General features: G+C 38.7%; 2 pseudogenes; both read right to left on the bottom strand.

The window, feature by feature from the left end:
* Positions 1–3,163: 3,163 nt before the first annotated feature.
* LOC138378731 (phosducin-like protein 3 pseudogene) lies at positions 3,164–3,886 on the bottom strand (annotated as a pseudogene).
* A 5,233-nt stretch (positions 3,887–9,119) lies between these two features.
* Positions 9,120–16,385, bottom strand: LOC138378410 (transcription initiation factor TFIID subunit 10 pseudogene; annotated as a pseudogene).
* Positions 16,386–17,331: the final 946 nt, after the last annotated feature.

Below are 17,331 nucleotides of genomic sequence, written 5' to 3'. Positions count from 1 at the left end.
ATACTTCACTTAATAGAATGGGTTCTAGCTCTCTGCAGGAGAACAAAACACATTGTATATCACCGTTATTTCTTACAGCTGAGTAATACTCCATGGTATACATATACCACATTTTACTGATCCACTCATGAATTGATGAGCATTTGGGTTGTTTCCACATCTTTGCAATTGTGAATTGTGCTGCTATAAACATTCGGGTGCAGGTATCTTTGTCATAGAATGTCTTTTGTTCTTTTGGGTAGATGCCGAGTAATGGGATTGCTGGATCGAATGGTAGGTCTACTTGAATCTGTTTAAGGTATCTCCATATTGTTTTCCACAGGGGTTGCACTACTTTGCAGTCCCACCAGCAGTGTATGAGTGTTCCTGTTTCTCCGCATCCATGCCAACATGTATTGTTTTGGGACTTTTTGATAAAGGCCATTCTCACTGGAGTTAAGTGATATCTCATTGTGGTTTTGATTTGCATTTCCCTGATGATTAGAGATGTTGAGCATTTTTTCATATGTGTGTTAGCCATTCTTATATCTTCTTTTGAAAAATTTCTATTTATGTTCTTTGCCCACTTTTTGATAGGATTGTTGGTCTTGGTTAGTCTAGCCAGAGGTGTGTCTATTTTGTTTATCTTTGCAAAGAACAAACTTTTTGTTATATTAATCTCCCTTATGGTTTTTTTGTTGTCCTTTTCATTTTGTTCTGATTTGATCTTAGTAATTTCTCTCCTTCTGCTGGGTTTGGGGTCGGTCTGTTCTTCTTTCTCCAGCTCTTTGAGTCTACTCATTAGGTTGTCTATTTTTTTTTTTTTTTTTTTTTTTTGCGTGACAGCTACTTAGCATTCTTTGAATTAGAGGAAAATTAAATTTTACAATATAATCAAAGAACTCCATGCTGATTCAGATTTTTAAGATTCTAACCAGCATTAAGTACTGTATCATTCAACACAAATATTAGGAAATAATGTTTCCTCTAATTTTTCTGTTATCAATGTCAATTTGACAAGAATGATGAAGCTAACAGGATTCTGGTTCACAAAACAACTTGATGTTTTTTATTGACTGAGCTACAGTTTATCTCTTTATATGTGTGCTTATATCTTTATTTCCAAAAAAGAATTTAATGTGGCCTTTTATAGTAATGAAAATAGCTGATGCCTCGACAGTCTGAGATAAATATTAACTAGAAAAAACATTTAATCAAATATGGCAGTAAACTGGAATCCTTCCATTATTGCTTTGATAAGATAATGTTTGTTTCACAAAAATTGCCTATTTCTTCTAAACAAAATACTAAGATTTTTTTTCTCTAGAGATTGTTCCTATATGTTGAGTTGATAATCGTATTGCTATCTTTATAAAATAAAAATAAACAATGTATTGTTTTGGGTTTTTTTTTTTTTTTGATAAAGGCCTTTCTCACTGGGGTTAAGTGATATTTCATTGTGGTTTTGATTTGCATTTCTCTGATGATTAGGGATGTTGAGCATTTTTTTATATGTTTGTTAGCCATTCTTATATCTTCTTTTGAGAAGTTTCTATTCATGTCCTTTGCCCACTTTTTGATAGGGTTGTTTGATTTTTTTCTTGCTGATTTTCCTGAGTCCTAAATAGATTCTTGCAAAAATTTTTTCCCAACCCAAAACAACATGTTGGCGTGAATGTGGAGAGACAGGAACACTCATACACTGCTGGTGGGACTGCAAACTAGTGCAACCCCTGTGGAAAGCATTATGGAGGTATCTTAAACAGATTCAAGTAGACCTGCCATTTGATCCAGCAATCCCATTATTGGGCATCTACCCAAAGGAAAAAAGGTCATTCTGTAACAAAGACACATGTACCTGAATGTTTATAGCAGCACAATTCACAATAGCAAAGATGTGGAAACAACCCAAATGCCCATCAATACATGATTGGATTAGTAAGCTGTGGTATATGTATACCATGGAATATTACTCAGCTATAAGGAATGATGAAGATACGACATCTCTATGGTTCTCCTGGAGAGAGTTGGAACCCATTCTATTAAGTGAAGTATCCCAAGAATGGAAAAACAAGCATCAGATGTACTCACCAGAAAATTGGTTTCCCTGATCATCACCTAAATACACATCTGGGAATGACACCAATCGGATATCAGACTGAGATGGGGGGTGGGGGGAGGGGATGGGTGTATGCCTACACAATGTGTGCATTGCGCACCATTTGGGGAATGGTAACACCTGAAGGTGCTGACTCGGGAAGGGGGGTTGGGGAAGGGAGGGATGTATACCTACATGATGGGTGCAACGCGCACTATCTGGGGAACAGACACGCCTGGAGCTCTGACTTGGGGGGAAAGGCGGTACATGGGCAACGTATGTAACCTGCAATTCTGTATCCCCCACAACAATAAGGTGAAATAAAAAATAAAATAAAATAAAATAAACAATGTAACTATAAAGCTTAGTTTGCCATTTTCCACTGTATAATTTATTCACATTTACTTAAAACGTCATATTCCTTTTTATATATGTCAAAAAATAGTGACTAGGTTTTATGACTTACTTAAAATATAAGTGAGAAAAACGTAAACATTTGCCATACCAATGGCCATTTTAAATTTTTTTTTTAAAGAAATGTTATAATTTGGCCGGGCGAGGTGGCTCACGCCTGTAATCCTAGCACTCTGGGAGGCCGAGGCGGGTGGATCGCTGGAGGTCAGGAGTTCGAGACCAGCCTGAGCAAGAGCGAGACCCCGTCTCTACTAAAAATAGAAAGAAATTATATGGCCAACTAAAATATGTATATACAAAAAATTAGCCAGGCATGGTGGCACATGCCTGTAGTCCCAGCTACTCGGGAGGCTGAGGCAGTAGGATCGCTTAAGCCCAGGAGTTTGAGGTTGCTGTGAGCTAGGCTGATGCCACGGCACTCACTCTAGCCCGGGCAACAGAGTGAGACTCTGTTTCAAAAAAAAAAAAACAAAAGAAATGTTATAATTTAAAAAGAGTTCCAAGAAACTTAGTAGAATTCCCAGCAATAATCATTTCTAAAATGTATGGGATTTGAAACATAATTATAAAAGGCTAAAAACCCAAAGGATTCATTCTTTCTTTTTCTTGTTTACAAAAATCCGGACAATTTGTCACATCAAGAAAGTTAGGCAAGCTGTGGCAGCTGCAGCCTTAGTCATCCTCCGAATCACTATCCCTCCTCAGAGGGACAGAGCACCGCACTGAGGACAGCAATGTGTCTTCAATCGGTTTCTTAGGGTTCTCCTCCAGATCTGTCTTGACTGCTCCAGACTCAGACAGTTTCCACTCCAGCTCATCTCTTGTCAGGTTCATGCTGCCAAACACCAGAGGACCAATAAACTGAGCCTTGAAATCACCTTCAAGGTAAACAAATATCGTGGGCAGATTCCTATCAGGATAATTGGGTATGCAGGTTGTTGAAATGGCTTTGATAAATTTGACATCAGGAAACTTCCTGGCAAGTCCACTGAGGTGTTGATTTATCAGGGAACAGAGGGGAATCCCTTGTTTGTAAAGGTGCAAGACTACCCACAAGCCTTCAATGTCTTTGGTAACTTCTTGAACATAATCCTTTCCTGAGATCTCCAAATTTATTCTTCAACTAGGTTGCTTTCCACTAAGCCAGTCTTTGCTGCCTGTACATTTCAATAGCACGTTCATCCTCCTCATTAAATTCATCTTCATGATCCTCCAGCTCTACAAAAGTCATATCTTCATATGTTTTCACCACTGACTGCTGGAGGACTCTCTGCTCCTCCTCTTCTGCCTCCTTTTCCAAATCCTCCAGACTTTGCTTTGAAGGCAAGATGCCCTTTTTGCGTAAGATGTCATTCCACTCAGTGTCTGCACTGGGGTCCTGCATTGTGTCTCCAACTGCTCACGCCAGTCCGGCTGAAATACCCAGGTTGTCTATTTATAAGTTTTCTGTCTTTTTGATATAGGCATTTATGGAAATGAATTTTCCCCTCAGGACTGCTTTAGCTGCGTCCCACAGATTTTGATAAGTTGTGTCTCCTTTGTCATTTAATTCAAAGAATCTTTTGATTTCCATTTTGATTTCTTCATTTATAAAATAATCGTTCAGGAGAAGGTTGTTTAACTTCCATGACTTTGAGTAGAAATGAGAATTTCTGTTAGGGTTAATGTCTACCTTTATTCTTCTGTGATCTGAGAAGATGCATGGTATAATTTCTATTTTTTTGAATTTTTTAAGACATGCTTTATGTCCTAGGATATGGTCAATCTTAGAGAATGTCCCATGAGCTGATGAGAAGAATGTATATTCAGTGGATTTTGGGTAGAATGTCCTGTAGATGTCAGTCAGACCCATTCGTTCTAGTATTGTATTTAAGTCCATTATTTATTTGTTTATTTTCTGTTTGGATGATCTGTCCTGTGCTGTCAGCTGGATTTTGAAGTCTCCGGCTATTATGGTGTTGCTGTTTATCATTTGGTTTAGATCAAGTAGGGTTTGCTTTATGAATCTGTGCGCACCTAAGTTGGGTGCATACATATTAAGTATAGTTATGTCTTCTTATGAAACTATATCCTTCAGCATTATATAGTGTATATGTACATGCAAAGATGCATTTAGACTGAAAATAAAAGGGTGGAAATCGATATTTCAAGCAAATGGAAGCCAAAAGAAAGCTGGTGTGGTGGTTTTAATCTCCAATAACTTAGTTTTTAAATTAAGAAAAGTAATGAAAAACAAAGATAGTTACTATATACTGGTGAAGGGTACAATTCAGCAAGAAGACATAACTATACTTAATATATATGCACCCAATTTAGGTGCACCCAGATTCATAAAACAAACCCTACTTGATCTGAACCAAATGATAGATAACAATACTATAGTAGCTGGAGACTTTAACACCCTGCTGATAGTATAGATTTATACTTTAGGTATAGCTTCTAAATTTGGGTTTAATGGGTAGACCATGAATTTATTTCCTCTCCCTCCTGAAATTCATTAGAATTAAAGGCATCAAATAAAGGTTGTATAGAAGACCAGGAATAAGGATTGATAGCAGATGATTTTTCATATTGAAAGATAAAAAGATGACAAAGGAGTGGTAACTGGTATGGAAGCACAACTATGGTGCACATAGAGAATGACTGGAACAGCCTCATTGAACTCAAGGCAGTCTCAGAATTCAGAAGGCACATGGCACTGTGGGAGGTAGGTAAAACAAAACAAAAGCCAACAAAGTCAGTTCAAAATCTGTGGTTAGAGCCCCTCCTCCACCTGTGCCCCCATCTTATAAGGAATTTAGATGTGTATTCCTGGAGCTATAAACCTGAGTGTTTCTGGGCTCAGAGGTACCAGTCTCAGACATACTAGGGCTGAAATTTGGAAAATGGGAAAAGTCCATTCACTGAAAAATGTACAATTAGCCAAGTTTGCACTTCCCGGGTAGAAAATGAAGAGCTTTTTCTCTGAAGAGCCTGAACTGTCCCAGAGAAAAGACTCTCAGCTAATACCTACCTATGAGTGCATTGCACACTGACTGAGGAATGGACACGCTTGAATGTTCTGACTCGGGGGGATGGGCAGGACATGGGCAATATATATAACCTGAACTTTCGTACCCCCATCATAAGCTGAACAAAAAAAAAAACCCAGCTTGTCCTTCAAATCCTCACAGTGAAAGCCATCAGTTAACAAAAGTCCTGCTCCTGCATGGCGTTTCCAATTAGAAAAATACAGGGACCACCACCACACATTTGAGAGAAGGCTCCAACAAGAGAGATCATAACAACAGGAAAAAGGAATTTATAGAAGTGGTAAAAATTCAGTAGAAAATAAAAACTTCAAAAAATTTCTTAAAATACTCTCAAAAAGACAAAACTTTTAATAGAAGTGTTAGAGTATACAGTCAAAGAATCCCCAGGAAGTAGAACAAAAAGACAAACTGCAAAGCAGTGGAGGGATAATTAAAGATCAATGCAGAAATACTGGTCAAAGAGGCCCAACATTTGAATAAGGATATAAGAAAAAAGAAGGAACAGAAAAAATAGTAAGGAAACAAAACTCTCTAGAAGAGATGGTCTGCAAACTTAGTGGACCCAATAAAATGAAAAAAATCCCCCAAACCATATTACAAAATTGCATTAATCCCAGATATAGAGAATGCACTAAAATTCTTTCAGAGAAGGAAAGGGGTAAAGATGACAAATTGGTTACATATAATGTATCACACAATGGCAACAGATGCAAGGACCACACTAAATTGAGAACACAATAGAGAAATGTCTTCAGATGATGAAATTTAATTTCAAGCTAGAATTTTATGTTCTATCAAATGGGAGGGATTTTCAGACAGGCTAGATCTCCAAGAATGTCTGCCCATGTGCCCTTTCCTGGGGGAATGTGCTCCAGTAAAACTAGGGATTATGACTAGGTGAGGTGGCTCAAACCTCTAATTCCTGTACTTTGAGAAGCCAAGGTAGGAGAATTGCTTGAGGAAAGAAGCTTGAGACCAGCTTGACCAACACAGAAAGACTCCATCTCTGCAAACAGAAAAAAAAAAAATTAGCCAGGTGTGGTGTCATATGCCTGTAGTCCCAGCTACCTGGGAGGCTGAGACAGGAAGATTGCTTGAGCCCAGGGGGTTGAGAGTGCAGTGAGTTAGGATGATGACACTGCGCTCTAGCCTGGACAACAGAGAAAGACCCTATCTCAAAAACAAAACAACAAAAGACCCTCAAGGAGTATAACAAGACACGGGGAACACAGAACCTATGGCATAGGGGATCCGACACAAGGGAGCCATTATGTGAGATCCCAGAGGACTTCAAAGAGATGTCCCAGAAAAACAGGCTAACAAAGCAGGACTAGCAAAACAAAGCAGTCCATACTGGAGGAGAATGACAAAAGGCTGAGAGGAGTTGTCTCCAAGAGAAAAATGAAACAGATATATTTTAGTAGATGGAAAATATTTAGATGGGCATGTGACAAATGTCACAAAATTTGGGGGATTAATAGCTGTTAGAAAACAGGCAAATAAATATAGTCAGGAAATTAATTCCACAAGAAATAGAAGGATGTGAAAGCAGGGAGACCAGCCGGTGACCACTTATTTGGTTGTGTGAGCTAATGTAGGCTAAGAAAAGGGGATTGTCTGGGAGAAGTGAGGTGCTCAGATTTCAGAAATATTTATGAGAAAGAATGAAGGGTGTGCAGAAGAAGAACAGCAAGAAAACTGTATGACACTGCAACAAACAATATTTGCATAGTCATAATAATGCAAATATTAATTACTGATTTAATACAAAATGTGATACATGTCAAGGAAATGGAGGGAGGGAAATAAGGTCATGGTGGAGTGAGGAAGCTCAGCTTTTACCTGCTATGACAGAAAATCAGCAGAGAGTGCTAAAAATGAACTTAGCTATTATCACTATTACTTTGATTAAAAAATAAGTTTAAACAATTAAGGCAAAAATGTTTAAGGCAGGTCTTTATACCACAACCAAGTTATTGAAATTTAGCTGAAATGTTAGAAACCCTTAAAAAATTGGCACCACTCAGTCAAAGGCTTTTCCACATAAGTTTGATACTCAGGAAAATAGAAGAGATTTAGAAAATCTACAAAAAAGAGTTCCATGCTAACAGTATGTGTTCCCCTTTATATTTTTAAGGAATCATGACAGACATACTTTTAATTCAAACTATTAATGTCTTAATTTTTCAACAGTTTACCTACGTGGTTTAAATGGTTGCTCTTCCTCTTTCCTTGCCCTCAAAATAATAAAAAAACTGATCAATTCTGATACAAATGCATAGAATAAAAGTAGTTGCTAAATATCTGATGAATTACCAATATACAAAATCAGATAAAATTCCATTCTTTTAAAAATAATTTTCTGCAAAATTTATAATTTAAATCACCTCTCAAGATGAATGTCATAAAGTAAAATCTAAAATGTTAGTTTTACTTTTTGATTTAACAGATATTCTATTATACACAGGCCAGGTGCAGTGGCTCACACCTGTACTCCCAGCACTTTGCTAAGGAGGCCGAGGCAGCAGAATCACTTGAGGCCAGGAGTTTGGGACCAGCCTGAACAACAGGGAGTCCCCATCCCTACAAAAAATCAGAAAAATTAGTCAGGCATGCCTGTAGTCCCAGCTACTTGGGAGGCTGATGCAGGAGGATTGCTCAAGCCCAGGAATTTGAAGTTGCAATGAGCTATGATGACACCACTACACTCTAGCCTGGGTCACACAGTGGAAGATCCTGTTTTAAAATAAATAAGAAATAAATGAAAGTCTATTACATACAAATGAAAGAATCCCCATGTAGAAAAGAGCAAAACAAATTAGGCCAGATGAGAAATTTAGCTAATAAAAAAGTAAACCTGTTGCATATTGGAACCACTACCCAGTAGTATCTTCTAATTCTACATTGACACACAGCTTACTTTAATTACCAGTATCTACCAGCGGACAGCTCTTAAAAACCAGTCTCTGGTCAGGCACCAATCCCTAGATGCATCTGAATCCCTGGAAGCATCCTCATTGGTGATGTACTAATATGTCACTGAAAAATAAATTGGCCTTTACATAACTCGAAAGTAACCTGGCTGACATTGAAATTTTAAAATGAGTGTGCTAACTGCATTGAACATGGTACCTACAGAACACAAAATAATTTTGTTGTACCAAAGGTCAGAAGAGTAAATGCTCCAAGAGGGACTTTGGCTGCACTTTGTTTCCCACACTGCCTCCTCCTCTGAGGCTGGATGGCATGTTAGGCACACATTTCTCACCACTGAAGAGACAGGGGGATGGGATAGTTTCCTTCTGCTTCCACACACTCTACATGAGAGAAGTTCATGGCTCTGCAAGAAATGGAGAAATACAGCGATCCTAACCAGAAATGATTGGTTCAAGACAGGCAAAGTACACACAAACTATGGAAATGCAGTATAGGCAGACACCCAATTTCTTCATTTCTGAAGGATAGGGAAAAAAAAGAAACCCCTATTTTTTATTGTGCTGCATTCCTTTTTTTTTTTTTTTGTCACAATCCAGTTTATTATGAAAACAGGCTGGTGTGGGGACATGGGATAGACAAGCACAATTAGGTCAGGTGGCTCAGGTGAAGTAGTGGGGCTTCTTCGCATTGACGCCATACTCGCTGAGGGCAGGGCCAGGTCCTCTGCGGTTAGAGTGGACTTGCGGTCCTTGCTCTTGCTCCGGGAGCTGCCGGAGGCTGTGCCCTTCATTTTGTAGTGCTGTAGGGCATCGTTGGCAATATCTGCGATGAATTTCTGGGCAGCTAGGGAGATGAGCCGAATTATGTGTGGGTCTGAGGCCTCAAAGCCAGCAGGGTTCAGGTAGTAACCAGTCACTGCATCAGGGACCCTGGGTGAGTAATCCTCCCGCTGCATTAAGAAGTCCAGCAGAGGCGGGCTGGACACCGCAGGCTTCGCGTCTCCGCCCCGCCGCGCTCCGCAGTAGGTAAACCGTGCGCTGCCCGCTCACACCTGAGCCGCCCCGCTGGGCTGGTCCCGCCCGCGCAGCCAAGGACCTGGTGTCCCCAGCCGTGGCTCCAGCCCCGGGTCCCCCTGCTGGCCCTGCGGGGCTGGTCTTGTTCTCTGCGGTGGGGCGGCACCAGTGGGCGGCGCTGTGGGAGCCGGGACCAGGGTCTCTGGGCCTGGGGACAAAGTGGAGGAGGCTGGAGCCAGTTTGGTCTGTGTTAGAGCCGCTGCAGCTCCTATGACCCCTGGGAGAGGCCGACTTCTAATATTCTTATGTAATACAACCCTCACTTCTTGTATTCTTGCTGTTGAGATCAACTGAAAAACCTGGTTGTAGATGGCCTTTTAGCAAATAAACTAAGATTTAACATAACATTAAGGTAAATAAGCAGGAGTGCATAACAATCCTAGGGTTCTGATTCTCATCCTAAAACAAGCAGGATTGGAAAATTGGCAGTAGTTTCACTTGCTGAGGCCAACCTCTGGGAAATACCTCAGCACATGTTTATATTACATTAGGATGAAAAGGTTTCGAATAGCTAAAATTTCTGAGCAGGACAGATGTGGATGTGACAGGATCATCTGGTTAGATCACCGTGTTAAAAGGGGCCAAAATCACAGTTTCAATCCCCACATGTAAACAACTGAGTTTTTTTTCATTTGCTCAGATAAAAACCTAACTGCAGGCTAAATCCGATCATTCATCTTTAAAGTGTGTTCTTTGGAGCAGGGCAAGAAGGGTAAAGAAATATGGAGAGATGGGGATAAATCTATGACCACTTCTAATTCATGGGGCCTATTGGGTTCATAAAGAGGAGGCAAATTGTATAAACAGAAAGTCTAGATGTTCTCACTGAAACAGTGACAACTAGAGGCAAGTGTATCAAATGTCAAAATGACAGGTGAACAAATGAAAAGTTGAAAATTTTAAAGTAATTATGAGTTCTTCTAAATACTTTCTATAAGGCATTCCATAAAACAGAAACAGTTTTTAGTCTTTTCTTGGAGGAAAAAAATATTGTCTTACCATCCATTTTAGATTTGCTCAGAAAAATTGCTCCTGCCCTTGGATGGCCAGCTGGATTTGATTCCAAAGTTCAATCTGTAGAGGAAAAAGACGTGATAATTTAGAAGAATGAAAAAGATGCTTTTAAAAACAGCTACACATTGTGATTACAGGCATACAGGCTCATGCCTGTAATCCAGCACTTTTGGAGGCTGATACAAGAGAATCATCTGAGCCCATAAGTTCAAGGCTGCAGTGAGCTATGATTACAACACTGCACTCCAGCCTGGAAGATAGAGTGAGATTCTGTCTAAAAAATAGGTACACATTAATTTTAATCACTTTTAGCAGTCTTGAAAAAAGTGTGTAGTAATAAATATGAAGAAATATGGTGGAAACAATATAAAAATTCTACTGAGAAATGCACCATGGTTGAATCTTTCCATACATGTGGACTAAAACTAGGCTAGGCAACTTCTTTTTTTTTTAACTTGTACCTGAATAATCTGATGCAACCAATAGATGAATCATCTACATGACCTCCTCCTTGTACTTATCAAATAGGAACACTATCACCCTCCTCTATGCTGATATGACGAGCACATTTCAGGATCAGTCTCAAGTAGCAAGTGATGCTGTGGCCAATTACTGTCAGACACCAGCTCAATATATCAAATATAGTAAAATAAACAGTGGTTTTTGGCAAGCATTCTTTAGATAATCAAAGGCTAATTTTAACTCCATTCAATAAATGAACTCCTTTATTTATCTGTGATGTATCTGGGATATTCATCATGGCAGATTTAAGAGGGCTGCATAAAAAGTTTAATTTTCTAATCTACAGGAACACTGTCATAACAGAAAGTGAGGTTTTTAATTTTGGCCTCAATATGCAAAGCTAAACTCCCATGTTTTTCTTCCCACAGCATGGTTAATTTGGGGATTCACCAAAATTATCTTCTGGAGCAGGTCATAGAACAGCTTCTAAAAAATTTTGATCCTACCTATGCCTGCAGGTCACCAAAGTGGAATAATCTCCTATTTAAGTGAGACTACAAAACAGATTATTGAATTTCCATAAGACAAACTTTGCCATCATATGGGATAATAAAAGTTGTCATGAGAGGAAACAATAAACTAATTAATTAAGATAAACATCCCTCAGAGGAAAAAGTCCATAAGACACCTCACTAATGTTGAATACTGCTTTTCCTCTAAGATTCTACTAGTTGTAAGATCCCTCTCAATTGCACAGATGTTAAAATGTAAAAATATATGTAAGTTAGAATAAATGAAATGCATTATTAAAGGCTAACAGTGTTAAAATTATACAATTGTAAACTATCGAGAAATAATTTTCCTTGCAAAATATTAAAGGGAGAGGGCAGTAACCAAGAAATTAATCAAAGAACCAGCACATTTCAGAGAAAGAGATTGAGTTCAACATTGATTGCAGTATATCCCAATTAAATAGAAGCAGTTTCTGGGCCAACAGCTGGGCACCCATTTATGTAAAGGCTCATGGCATTTACTGACCTGCTCTGTCATCCCTATACTGCACATTGTATTAGTTTTATGGCCCATAACACAAATATTTTAAGTCTCTCAATTTTTTATCTGTCTCTGCATCAACTCTAAGTCTTGCCTTAACTTTTTTAATCCTAAATTTATTTTAGTGACTGTGACTCAGCTGTGACAATTCATATACTGTAGTATGCCTTTCTTCCTTCATATATTCCTTAAGAGCACTTAACTCCATTTCTTAGACTTTTAAGAACATTTCTGTGTTACTGGTACCTCTGTTTCATTTATTATCTAATGTTACTGTTTTAACCCTAAAGCTTAATTACTTTAGTACACTAAAAAAGGGTGAGAAAAAATGTAATATCCAAAGAGGCCCATATAAGTCATTCTATTAATTTTGTTCCTATATTCAATGTGTCTGGAAATTACATTCTTGATCTACCAAGTCTTATTTAAAATCTTGGAAACTCAATTTATACTTCTCAAAGCCTGTCTTCTCATATATAAAACAGGTATAATTTCTCCACTACCTAAATCAAAACAATGTGAGGAGTGAATGAAATGCAAGAGCAATATATATACTATATAATGTACAATAAACTAAAAAACAAAGGTTTCACTAACTCAAAAGCAAAAAGTAAATACTTGACATTCAGTGGAAAACCCATACCAAAACAATATCTTGGGCAAATATTCACTTTGGCTACCTACTAAAGTTGAGAGAAAAACAGTCACACACACACACACACACACACACACAAAAAAAAAATTTCCTTTCAGTGTTTTTTTTTAAATAAACAAACACATGTTTCCCCTGCTTTCTTTCATGTAAGTTAATGTATGTTCTCCCTCTTGCTTTTTCATATAACATCCTAGTGATGACTCCATAGCAGTAAAGAGAGATATTATTATTTTTATAGCTCATAGAACTCCTTTGTGTGGATGTACCAGTTTATTTTACAAGTCCATTGCTATACACTTAAGTACTTTCTAACAATGCAAGCCAGGCATGGTGGTTCATACCTGTAGTCCCATCATTTTTCGAGGCTGTAGAGGCAGGATTGCTTGAGGCTAGGAGTTCATGGCCAGGTGGAGCAAGATAGCAAAATCTATCTCTAAATTTTTTTTAAAAAATAGCTGGGTAAAATATTAATACGATGCATTCCTCAGCTTTTAAAGTATTTTAAGAACCAAATTTGGCATATCTGCCACGTCCATGCCAGTCTGAGGACTTAGAACTTTTGTGTGGTTCAGTAGCTGTCTTACACAGTCATTTCAGATCTTTAAGTCCTTGTTTCTTCATCAGAAATATAAGAGAATATACACAGGCTTTATTTGTATTTGGAAGGGCCAAATAAGATGTACATGAAAATGTGTTGTACATCCTAAAGAATGATAGAAAGAGACTATTTTGGACTCTCATCCTATGCTACCCATCTACTAACTGTTTTGTAAAATCACTCACAGGCTTATTTTAAACCACCAAGCAGAGCAAAAATTTTCACATGTACTTACATGCTTTGTGTATAAAGGTACAATCAATTAATTCACATAATATATTTGTTCATTCTTTTGCAGTTTTTGAATATTCTGGAAAGTGAGTACAGCACTTCCCAATTGCAAAGGCACATCCCTCATGTCATGAGGCTTAATTATTCTAACTTTTAAGTGAATTAAGAGTCTAACCAAAGTTTCAATAGAAGAGCTCTAAGGCTTTTCCTCTATAGCAATGAAGCCACTGGCATTTAAATGAAAAAGTAAGCCAGCCACATGTAAACATCTTTGTGATACAATGTTTTCTATTTCAAAGCACTTAGTTTTTATTCACAAACCACCTTGTAATCCTAAATTATTTTTACCTAGATTCATCTCTTTTCAAAATTCTAGAAGTAAAAACTCAAGTACACATTTGGGAATAACACTAATTGGGTGTCGGGCAGATGTGGGGGCGGGGAGGGGATGAGTGTATACCTATATAATGAGTGTGATGCGCACTGTCTGGGGAATGGACATGCTTGAAGCCCTGACTCAGCGGGGTGGGGGTGGCATGGGCAATATACATAACCTGAACTTTTGTACCCCCATAATATGCTGAAATTAAAAAAAAGTAAAAAAAACCCTCAAATATTTCTTCCTTTTCCCCCTCCCATCTCCCTCCTCCCAGTGGTTTATAGTCTTAAGAACTTTTACCTCAACATTCTTATCTTTGAACAGGATTCTACTGGAGGCCAGAGGAGGGGCGCCATGGAAACAGTCTTTTACAGGCAGGGTCTGGCATTTTAACTCCCAAACCTTTACATCACCTCTCCTTTAGAGCAGGAAAATGAAGTCTTAAGTCACTGAAGATATATCTGTGTCAAAGTTAGAATTTTAAAGAAATCACAAATCCATGGGTAAACTACTTCATATTTTAAAAAAATTCTGCAGCTCTGGCAATAACATTTCACACTTTTCAGTTATTTTAAGCAGCCCCCAAATTTCTTTCTTTGTGTTTGAATTATAGTTGGAAGGAAAAAAAAAAAATCTTTCATCAAGGCAAGAGAAAACCTGTATTAAGAATACCATATAGAGTCTCCTATGGCAACTTCTATTTTAAATTTAAATAAGAAATCCTCAAATATTTGGGTGTGAACTATACAGAATATCAGCTACCTTAATGAGTGGGAGGAAGGAACAATGAGGCCCTTCCCTGGCTCCTTCACTGAGGATGGGGAAGGATAGAGAATGGGAGGAATACTCCATAAGTGGGGGTAGTTGAATGTTCATTGAGAAATGGGAGAGAGTATACCAAAAAGATTTATCAGTTCCTATGGGATGATGAAGAGAGCTACAGACCAAAGAAGGTGTGGGCTGCAGGCTCCCATGTGGGGTTGGGGGAAGGAACAAAAACAAATCAATGGAGAATGGATAATCCTTTCAAAAATGATGCTACAATAATCAGAAAACTGTATGCAAAGATATAAAAATAAATGCAAACTGTATCATAGAGGTAAGCATAACATGTAAAATTTTGAAATTTTTAGATATATGAGGAAAGGGTATATGAGAAATTCTATACCTTCCACTCAATTTTGCTGTGAATCTAAAACCTCTCTAAAAATAAATGAGCAAAAGACTTGAATGACACTTCGTCAAAGAAGATATACTGATGGCAAAAGGCACGTGAAAAGATGCTGAGCATTACAAGGAATTGGGAAATGCCAATTCTGTTACAAGGTGATGTAGCTACAAGTAGGTAAAGTTAAAAATCGGAAATACCACGTCCTGGTGAGTGTGTGTAGAGCTGAAACTTGTACATCGCAGGCAGCAATGCAGAGTGGTGCAGCCACTTTCAAAAAGTTTGACAGTTTCTTAGAAAGGTAAACATTCATTTACCAAATCAGTAATCCCAGCTAGGAATATACCCAAGTTAAAAAAAAAAATAAACAAGGAAAACTGTGCTTACATTTGTAAAGTATGTAAAAATTTCTAAATTATGAATAAAGTGGCTTTATTCATAATTGCCTAAAACTGCAAACTGATTAAACCGAAGTCCTCGGTGGGTGGATGGATAAACAAACTGTGGCTCATCCATCGATGGAATACCTCTCGGCAGTAAAAAGGACCACACTGTTGATTAACGCAACAGAATGTATGAATTTCAGATGCCTTATGCCCGCTGAAATCAGCTGGACTCACAGACTTCCTTCTGTGTGGTTTCAGTTACCTAACATTCTGGAAAAGGCCAAAAGACCTATTACCACTGAGCAGGGAAGGGCCAAGGGTGGCACCCAGGTCACTGGGGGTGAAGGAGCTGCTGTGTGTTTGATTGTGATAGTGGTTACCCAATCCCCTGCATTGGTCAAATCTAGAACTATGCACCCAACAAGTGAATTTTACTGAATGGGAATTTAAAAATTAATAAATACAAATTTAACAGAGGGCAGGGGAACCCAGATCTCCCTGGTCACCTGTGCCCTAACCTTCACTACTCTTCCGTGACGCCCAGGTTGTCTCCGAGGAAGCAGAGGGCACCTAGGGCAACTGGAGCAGCCTTTCTGCAGGCTGAGAGCGACACCTCTGCCTTCTTGAGTCGTGATGTGATTAGATGATGAGAACATTTTAGGAAGAAGAATATGGTGGTGATAAATTATGTGTCTTAGTGTTTGCACTCTGCTACACTTTGAAGAGGATTAAGAAAAGGCAGGGAAGTGAAGACCTTGCCTCCCTTGTCAGAGAATCACAGAACCTCGGGGATTTCATCAGCATCTGCTCTGGCTTCTCCCGGGTAAAGCTCCCCTTCTCCCAAGAGAGCGCCCGCCTGGCTACTCCCTGCGTAGACAGCAGTCTGCCGAGGAGCCGCAGGTCCATGGTGTCCCTGTCCTTGGCCACTAACTAATGCTGGCTGGATCCCTGAAGGACTCTGGGCCTCATCTTCAGTTTAAAGAAACAATTTTGCAATTGGGTCTGGGAATCTTCCGGGGGTAGTGGAAAAGCCAGAGGTGTGTGTACAGAGCAGAGCATGTCGGGTAGGCCTGTGCAGTCCCACACGTGCTTCGCCAGAATAATTCAGGCTTCTCGGTTTTACTTGTGGGACTGCCAAGTGCGCCACTTGCTAACAATATGACCTCAGTTTCCTTATTGTCACATGGTCACTCTAGCAGTACTTTCTTCAGAAGAGAGTTGTAAGGATAAGTGACATGTGCAGAGCACCTATCTCCAGCCAAGCCTAGAGTAGGAGTTTATAACATTCAGCAATTACATGTTTCCATTTGTGTTTAGTGCTCTGCACATTTTATGTTTATCCTTTGATGGGCATTTTGGCTGATCCCATTATTTTGGCTACTTTGAATGGTGTTGCAACAAACAACACTATAAACTTAAAGTCATCCCACTGGATATTTCTAAGGCCCCATCTACCCTGTCATTCAATGATTCTATGATTTCACTTACAGAGAAATTGGTAGAGAATGGGGTCTCTTCATCACCACTCCGATTTGAAATGCCTTATCTATCTACACACATGCACACGTAGATACATATGTGTGCTTGTTTTTACATTTCTATTGATTCATTTTTTTTCCTGTGGTTTTAAAGTAAAAAAACATAAAAGGGAAGCTATCTAAATGTTCATCAAGAGTGGATCAATTACATATTATATTCGCACTACAGGATCTTATGCAAATCCAGAATGTGGCAGATCTGCATATATTGACATGATGAGATGTCTGCAATATATGAAATTAAAAAGAAAACAGGTTAAAGAGAAATGGGCTGTGTAGTTGCCCCATCTTACAGCAAAATCTGCTGGAGTAAA

This window comes from Eulemur rufifrons, chromosome 30 (genome assembly GCF_041146395.1).
Source record: "Eulemur rufifrons isolate Redbay chromosome 30, OSU_ERuf_1, whole genome shotgun sequence".
Taxonomy (NCBI): domain Eukaryota; kingdom Metazoa; phylum Chordata; class Mammalia; order Primates; family Lemuridae; genus Eulemur; species Eulemur rufifrons.
The sequence above is the reverse complement of the archived record's forward strand: the minus strand, read 5'-3'. Positions and strand labels throughout refer to the sequence as shown.